Source organism: Cornus florida, unplaced genomic scaffold, assembly GCF_030987335.1.
Source record: "Cornus florida cultivar Cherokee Brave unplaced genomic scaffold, ASM3098733v1 CherokeeBrave_3.0.0_Hap2_Chr04, whole genome shotgun sequence".
NCBI classification, from domain to species: domain Eukaryota; kingdom Viridiplantae; phylum Streptophyta; class Magnoliopsida; order Cornales; family Cornaceae; genus Cornus; species Cornus florida.
In genome coordinates this window covers 56,850,236-56,858,945 of record NW_026775574.1, presented here as the reverse complement: position 1 = coordinate 56,858,945, position 8,710 = coordinate 56,850,236, and positions in this window count along the sequence as shown.

The window sequence follows — 8,710 nt, the reverse complement described above, 5'->3', positions numbered from 1 at the left end:
TGTTGAGAGTTAAATCCCCAATTCATCATACACAGCGGAAGCATCATCACATCACATCAACACAAGCATCTATGGAGATAATAATGAAACAAATCCACTCACAATACAATATTTTACGTGGTTCACTCAACTCAAGTGTTATGTCGATAGAGAGAGAGATTTCACTATTATGAATCAAGGAAGAGAATATACAATCACATGTCAAAACCCCACTCACTTACTCAACATCTCTTTTAAGGCTACATGTATACACTTGGAAATTACATATACTCTCATCTCTCCTCATAACATTAATCCTTAAATCCCTTACATCTTTTCTCTCTTTTCTCTCTTCATACCAATCTCGGAAAATGTTTTGTTTTGGATAGGATTCATTGAGGTGGATTGTGTGTATCCTATGGAGGATAAGATAAGGTTCGGTATTGTGATACCCCTCGGATCCGAGACACGGGTTGATCAGGCCCAGGCCCAAACCCGAGGGAATATCAAACAACTAAAGTATTTTGAAACGAACACAGATGACAAAAAGAACAATAAAGATAGAATAAGACTGATAGAAATAATAATAATAAAATCCTCCATGTGTAACTGAAAATTGAAACTCCAATCCTCCAAAACTTCAAAGTTACAACTTGGGAATCCACTGATGGACCCCTAACTAAAAATTCAACTGAGACTAAAACTGAAAATAGATAATACTAGAAACATCGGGGGAAGTCCTACGTAATCCGATGAAAGTGAGACTGTCCTCGACAAGCACGATCAAGCTCTAAGGCTGGAACCATCCTGTACCTGAAAAGATTAATAAAGAAGTGGGTCAGACCCACGAGCAAGTTCTAATCTAACTGCAATCCATACAGTGACCCGATACGCAGATACACCGTAAACACCTCACAATATCTATCTAGTCCATACGTATAAATATATCAATACTAAGGGACATTCACTAGTCTATAATAGGGGTCTCAACCTGGATAGAAGGCAACATGCGAATACGCACCCAAAGGTGGGAACGAGTACCTAGACCTAACAGGGTACACCTCAACCTATTATAACCAACTACGCATCCACTGCATATACGCACCCTAACCAACGAGTCTAAGACTCAAGCTCAACTCGTGGTACCATAAACATATATATAAAGTCCGTCCAAATCCAGGGTATGCAGTTCAACTATTTATTAAACTGACATACAATAAACCAACTAGTTAGTCACTCAACTTATTCAGTTGATATGACTTAACTACCATCCGTTAATCCAGGAAGTCATCCAACTTGGTTACAGCTGATCTGACTTAGTCACAATTAGGATTCGATATCTTCCAATCCATTCCATTAATCCATTAGGTTAGGTTTATGCGTTTTGAGCTAAACCGTCCCTAGTATGTCACCGTCCCATACCGATACATACAATCCTCCATATCCATGTAAATTACAACATATATAACAGTTCAATAATTTACAGACCCAAAAACCACCATCCAAATAATTGCAGAAAAATATTTAAAGCTTCAGCAATTTAAATCCAAGCATTTAACCATATAGTTACAGGAGACGGTTTAACAAATCAACAACTAACATCCAGAGCATGCATAAACCAAATTTAATATGTCAGGGACTCCATCATGCATGTGAATAGGTTAAATAATCCTATTATTATCCAATAAATTGCTAAAATAATTTCAGAAGATTGTTTAATATTTCGGCAATTTAAATCAAAGCATTAACCATATAATGGCAGGAAACGATTTAATAATTCAGCAACTAGCCTCCTAAGCATCCATAGATCAAAATTAATAATTAAATGACCTTATCATGCACTTGAATGCATTCTAAAACAAGTTTTATAAACACATTATATTCCATCAAATTGCGGAAATTTAATTCAACAATTAATTCATCTTCCATTTGTTAACAACATAGGGAGTGTCTTAATTTTTACACTGTTTGTCCCGACATTTTGAAATTTAACCCTATCAATTTAAGGTCCTAATAACCCCCAAATTCAGCCTTCTAAACTCTCTGTGGAACCCCAACCCAACAGGTTTAAATCCCATGCTCCAATAGTAAGCACAGTACGTAGAAAATTAAAAAAAAAAACTTAAAATAAATCAGAAAATAAAAAGGGAGCCTGCTCCAAAATTTAGAGCAGGCTCTTTTTCCAGCCTAGAGCCGGCTCTACTTGTTGTGGGAGCCGGCTCCCACATCCATGGAGCCGGCTCTCACCTCCTTTGAGAGCCTCTGTCCCCGTTGCTTCGTTTCAGTCCGTCCGCTCCTTCTCTGATCAATTCCTGCCACTCTGTTGGTTTCTAAAAACTAATCTTAGGAACCTTAATTTAGTCTAGAAGCCTTCCCCAAGATGGTTTACAATAATTTTGAAAACAATTACAGAGTTTAATCAAGCCATTTAAACTAGCATTGTTGAAGAACAACACTGAAACTAAATTGCAACATCAGTTTTATCCCAACCCCTCTGTTCTTCCTCCAATTTAAATTTGAAGTCTTAAATTACATCTAGTATCGAATCAGACCTTGGTTGATTTCAATAAGATTCAAAATACAAATTAGAACAGTGGGACGTTATGCCAAAACAGAGTCAAGAAAAACTTACGTGCTATAATTGTTTTGTAAATAAATTTTTCACAGATAAAATAATCAAGTAAAACATATTTAAAACATGCATGGTTCAGTTTAAGGCCAATTAATCTCCTAGAGACTGTCTAGGTGCACAGAACACAAGCCAAAGGGAAGGAGGAAGATAAGAACTTGCCTATACAGTTTTATAACCAAAACCTTGTCGCCGTTGTTCAAAACTTTCTGGCCTCCTCTGGTTCTGATCTAATCCACCAAAGTCCTCCCTTGGTCCTCTCTCAAAGCCTCACTGCGTAACTTTCTGCTCTCTCAAAGCCTCACTGTGTAACTCTCTGTATCTATGTTACGTGAGTAGGGTTTTTCCCAACCCTTAATACAGATTACAACTAGTATATATAGGCGTAAAAACCTAAACCCTAATCCTTGTTTAATTAAAGCCAGAGCCCTAATGTAAAACTCTAGTCAATCGGCCCATATAGCAAAACCTACATCTAAAGTGTCGGCATTATAAACATACGTAAGTTAAAAACCTAAAACTATCATTACAAAAATAAAATAAAACAGTGAATGCACAAAACATAATATCATTAACAATTCAATTAAAATAATTTAATAAAAGAAAACAACACAATTTAATCAATTAATTAAAGCAAAATCAAATTTAAATAACCATGAAAGAAACACACAATTAAACAATTAAATAAATACCAATTAAATACATGTCACATAGGTAAACAATTAAATAAAAGATTAAACAATTAAAAAAATGCCAGGACTATCCTTTTAAAATTAGGGGTATTACATTCTTCCTCCCTAACAAAAGAAATTCCGTCCTCGGAATTTGCCCTTACCCTCTTCCAATATTTCAGGAAACTGCGAGCGAATGACATCCTCCCGTTCCCAAGTGGACTCAGCCTCATTGTGATGACTCCACTGCACACGAACCAAACGGATAACCTTATTGCGAAGGATTTGATCCCGACGGTCAACAATACGACATGGTGGCTCCAAATAAGTTGCATCCGGCTGCAACTCAATCTCCCCAACATCGATATGCTGATACCGATCCTCATCTCGTAGAAATTTCCGCAACATGGAAACATGAAACACGTTGTGGACGCGGTCCAAAGCATCCGGAAGTGCCAACCGATAAGCAACAGCTCCAATGCGATCCGTAATCATGAATGAACCGATAAATCGCGGTGGCAACTTCCTTTTCTTCCCAAAGCGCATAACACCCTTCATAGGAGACACTTTGAGTAGAACCTGATCCCCAACCTAAAACTCCAATGCCCGAGTACGACGATCAGCATAGCTCTTCTGCCTACTTTGGGCAGTACGCATGCGATCTCGAATAAGAGCTATCTTCTCAGAAGTATCCGTGATAAACTCAGGACCTAAAAATCGATTCTCTCCAACCTCCATCCAACAAACAAGTGATCGACACGGTCGACTGTATAACGCCTCAAAAGGTGCCATCCCAATAGTCTTCCGGAAACTATTGTTATCAGCAAACTCCACAAGTGGCAAATATTCCTCCCAGTGGCCCTTGAAATCCAGAACACACAACCGAAGCATATCTTCCATAATCTGATTCACCCTCTCAGTCTGTCCGTCAGTCTGAGAATGATAAGCAGTACTAAGGTGTAACTCCGTACCTAAAGCCTGCTGAAAACTCTTCCAAAATCCAGATACAAAGCTCGAATCCCTGTCCGATATAATAGACAATGGAATGCCATGTAGCTTCACAATCTCTGAAATGTAAAGCCTCGCCAACTGCTCCAAAGTGTAGTCAGTGCAAATAGGCAAGAAATGAGCTGACTTGGTTAACTTATCCACAATGACCCATATAGAATTATGCCCCTTGAATGAATTTGGCAATCCTTCCATAAAATCCATAGATATGCTCTCCCATTTCCATTCCGGAATTGGTAGTGACTGTAGAGCTCCTGGCGGCCTCTGATGATCAATCTTAACCATCTGACAAGTACTACACTGAGAAACAAAAAGAGCAATGTCCCTCTTCATACCTGCCCACCAAAACTGCCGCTTCATATCTTGATACATCTTATCGCCTCCTGGATGAACAGAGAACTCAGAGTGGTGAGTCTCAGTCATCACATCCTTCCTCAAACCATCAGCAAAAGGTACCACTAACCGTCCCTTGTATCTTAAACCACCATCAGCCCCAACATAGTAGAATGGAACCTCTCCGGAAGCTATCTCTGCGACCTTGTCGACACACTGCTGATCGGTGAGTTGTGCTTGTAAAACCTTGCGTATGATGGAAGTTGTAACCATCATGCAAGCCATAAAAGTGTCTAACAATTCATCTACACTCTTCAAAGCATTCCACTCAGTAGTGAATAAAGCAGAAAGACTACCAACAGGTCGGTGACTGAGTGCATCCACCACTACATTCGCTTTCCCTGGATGGTACTGTATAGAAAAATGATAGTCTTTTACTAACTCCAACCATCTGCGCTGTCTCATATTCAGCTCCCGCTGAGTGAACAAATACTGCAGACTCTTGTGATCACTGAATAATCTGAAGGACTCACCCAACAGATAATGCCTCCAAATACGCAAGGCAAAGACCACTGCTGCCAACTCCAAATCATGTGTTGGATAATTAAGCTCATGAGGCTTAAGTTTCTGAGATCCATAAGAAATCGGTCGCTCCTCCTGCATCAATACACATCCAAGACCCTACAACGAAGCATCCGTGTAAACAAGATACTCTATCCCGCTCTGCGGAGTAGCCAGAACCGGTGCAGAAGTCAGCTTCCTTTTCAGCTCATCAAAAGCTCGCTGACAGTGTTCATCCCACACGAACTATACACCCTTCTTGGTAAGACGAGTGAGTGGTCCTGCTATCTTGGAGAACCCCTGGATGAATCTCCTGTAATATCCTGCCAGACCGAGAAAACTCCGAATCTCAGTAGGTGATGTAGGCTGTCCCACTCAGCCACCGCTGAAACCTTGGCCGGATCCACTGCTATCCCCTTTTCTGACACCACGTGACCCAGAAATTTCACCTCCTGCTGCCAAAGTTCACACTTCTCGAACTTGGCATATAACTGGTGCTCACGAAGCGTCTGCAAGACTATACGAAGATGTCTAGCATGATCGTCCTCCGACCGAGAATAGATCAAGATGTTATCAATAAAGACAATAACAAACTGATCCAAATAAGCTCGGAAGACTCTATTCATCAAGTCCATGAACACTGCAGGTGCATTAGTCGTCCCAAACAGCATAACACGAAACTCATAAGAACCATATCTCGTGAGAAATGCTGTCTTAGGAACATCCTGCTCCCTAACCCTCAGCTGATGATACCCAGAACGCAGATCAATCTTGGAGAAGTATGTGGCTCCCCTTAACTGATCAAACAAGTCATTAATCCTGGGCAAAGGATACTTGATACGAATCGTAACCTTGTTCAACTCCCTGTAATCTTTACACAGACGAAGCGAACCATCCTTCTTCTTCACAAATAGAACCGGTGCTCCCCAAGGTGATGTACTCCTACGAATAAAACCCTGGCTGAGTAACTGCTGAATCTGATCCCTCAGCTCTCTCATCTCTACCGGTGCCATCCTATAGGGTGCTCTAGCAATAGGCGCAGTGCCTGGAGCTAAGTCTATCACAAAATCGATCTCGCGACCAGGTGGCAACCCTGGAATCTCCTGAAATACATCCGGGAAATCCTGTACAATCGGTATGTTATCCAATGACACAGTAATCCCCTCCTTATTTTCCTCCTCCACATGGAACAAATAGGTGCTACCGCCCCCTTTAGAACATGGCATAGCTACTACATACATATCCTAACCAAGTATGGTAAAAATAATAGATCTATCAAAATAATCAACTTGGGCATGGTAGTGAGACAACCAATCCATCCCAAGTATCACATCATAAGTGTGCATGTCCAGGACCAGTAGATTGGCTAGAAATCTGAGTCTGCCAATATCTAATGTCACAGGCCCATCACTCTCATGTATAATAGCTGTATTACCCAATGGTGTAGAAATACCCTGAGGTCTAGTGCATACCCTCGTCCTCATCCCAGATAAAGCAACAAAAGTCCTAGCTACAAATGAGTGTGTAGCACCTGTATCAAATAAAACACATCCATGTAAACCATGAATAAGAAACTTACCCTCAATAATCTGAGGTGCCTGAACATCCTGTGGCATGGGGTTATACACCCTGCCATAGTGCAACTGCTGTGGTGCCTGTCCCTGAGTCTGCGGGGGTACTGGTAAAGCCAGATGTGTCTGTCCCTGAATCCATGGAACCTGTGGAGCTGGTAGAGGCACTGGCGCCCTCTGTCCCTGCTACACATACTGTCTCTGTCCCTGTCCCTGTCCTGCTTTAGGACACTGCCTGGTGGTATGACCATACTCCCCACAAGTGTAACAACTACCCTGGAAAGTACCAAATGGCCTCCTCTGTCGGTTAGCCTGTGGCTGACCCTGTCCTACCTGTGGTCCCTCATTCTGTTGCCTCTGAATAGGTGCCCCATTCCGGTGAGCATCTAAACCACCCTTATACTTCTTCCAAGGCTGTTGTCCCTAGAACTTGCCTTTGTCATTCTACCGGTGACCATTGCCATTCCCCTTTTCAGCTGACTGATTAGTAGAGTCTTTATCACCTCGCTTCTCACCACGAGCTTGTCTGATGTCCACAGTCAACTGATACTATTGTAGAGTGGCATCTACCACCTGAGCATAGGTAGTATAGGCTAGACTACCTGTAATAGCTCTCTTGATAGACCACATCAGTCCCTTGACGAAACTATTACGCTTCTTCTCCTCTGTATCCACCTCCTCCGGTGCAAAGAGAGACAAGCGTGTGAACTGCTGCTCATACTCTGCCACTGTCATGTTTCCCTGCTATAGATTTAGAAACTCGGTCTTCATAGCTGCCCTGACTGCATAGGGAAAATATTTCTCGTCAAAGCGAGCACTGAACTCATCATAAGTCAATGTCATCCTCTCCTCTGGGGTGGTAACTGACTCCCACCACTGTAGTGCATCCCCAACTAGCTTGAATGTAGCAAGCATCTGCTTCTGAACCTCTGTGCACTGAATCAAACGAAGATGACGCTCAATGTCCTGTTTCCACTGGTGAGCTACTCTTGCATCGGTGGAGCCTGAGAACACAGGTGGACTCCCCTTTGTGAAAGAGCTCCTAGCCTTTCCCCAAGAATTCGTCTGAACAACCGGTGCTGGTAGCGGTGCCGGTTGTATCTGAGGCTCATTCCGAAGTGCAGCTGTTACCCCAGCTTCTATAGCCCGAGCAACGAGGTCATTGAGGTGAGGAAGAATCTCTGGACCTCTGACCTGGTCTAGAGTCTGTTGCACATTCTCCTGTTTCTCCTGAAACCGATCCATGTCATCTTGAAACCCAAGCCTTTGCTGCTCTTCCTCCATTTGCCGACGTTATAGACGTTCTTGCTATCTACATGCCGCTCTCCTCTGTCGACTGTTCATTTTCTGTCCTCTTCCAGTGTTAACCATGTTGTTAACAAAGAAAGACAGACATCAGTACAAGTTTAAACGAACCGTACAAGATTTCAATGAATCCTAAACATAAGCTCTATATAAAAAAAAAGGCTACGCGGAAGTCTTAATACGAAACAACCTAGAGACACTTGAACCTGGAGTGCTCTGATACCAACTGTGATACCCCTCGGATCCGAGACACGGGTTGATCAGGCCCAGGCCCAAACCCGAGGGAATATCAAACAATTAAAGTATTTTAAAACGAACACAAATGACAAAAAGAACAATAAAGATAGAATAAGACTAATAGAAATAATAATAATAAAATCCTCCATGTGTAACTGAAAATTGAAACTCCAATCCTCCAAAACTTCAAAGTTATAACTTGGGAATCCACTGATGGACCCCTAACTAAAAATTCAACTGAGACTAAAACTGAAAATAGATAATACTAGAAACATCGGGGGAAGTCCTACATAATCCGATGAAAGTGAGACTATCCTCGACAAGCACGATCAAGCTCTAAGGCTGGAACCGTCCTGTACCTGAAAAGATTAATAAAGAAATGGGTCAGACCCACGAGCAAGTTCTAATCTAACTGC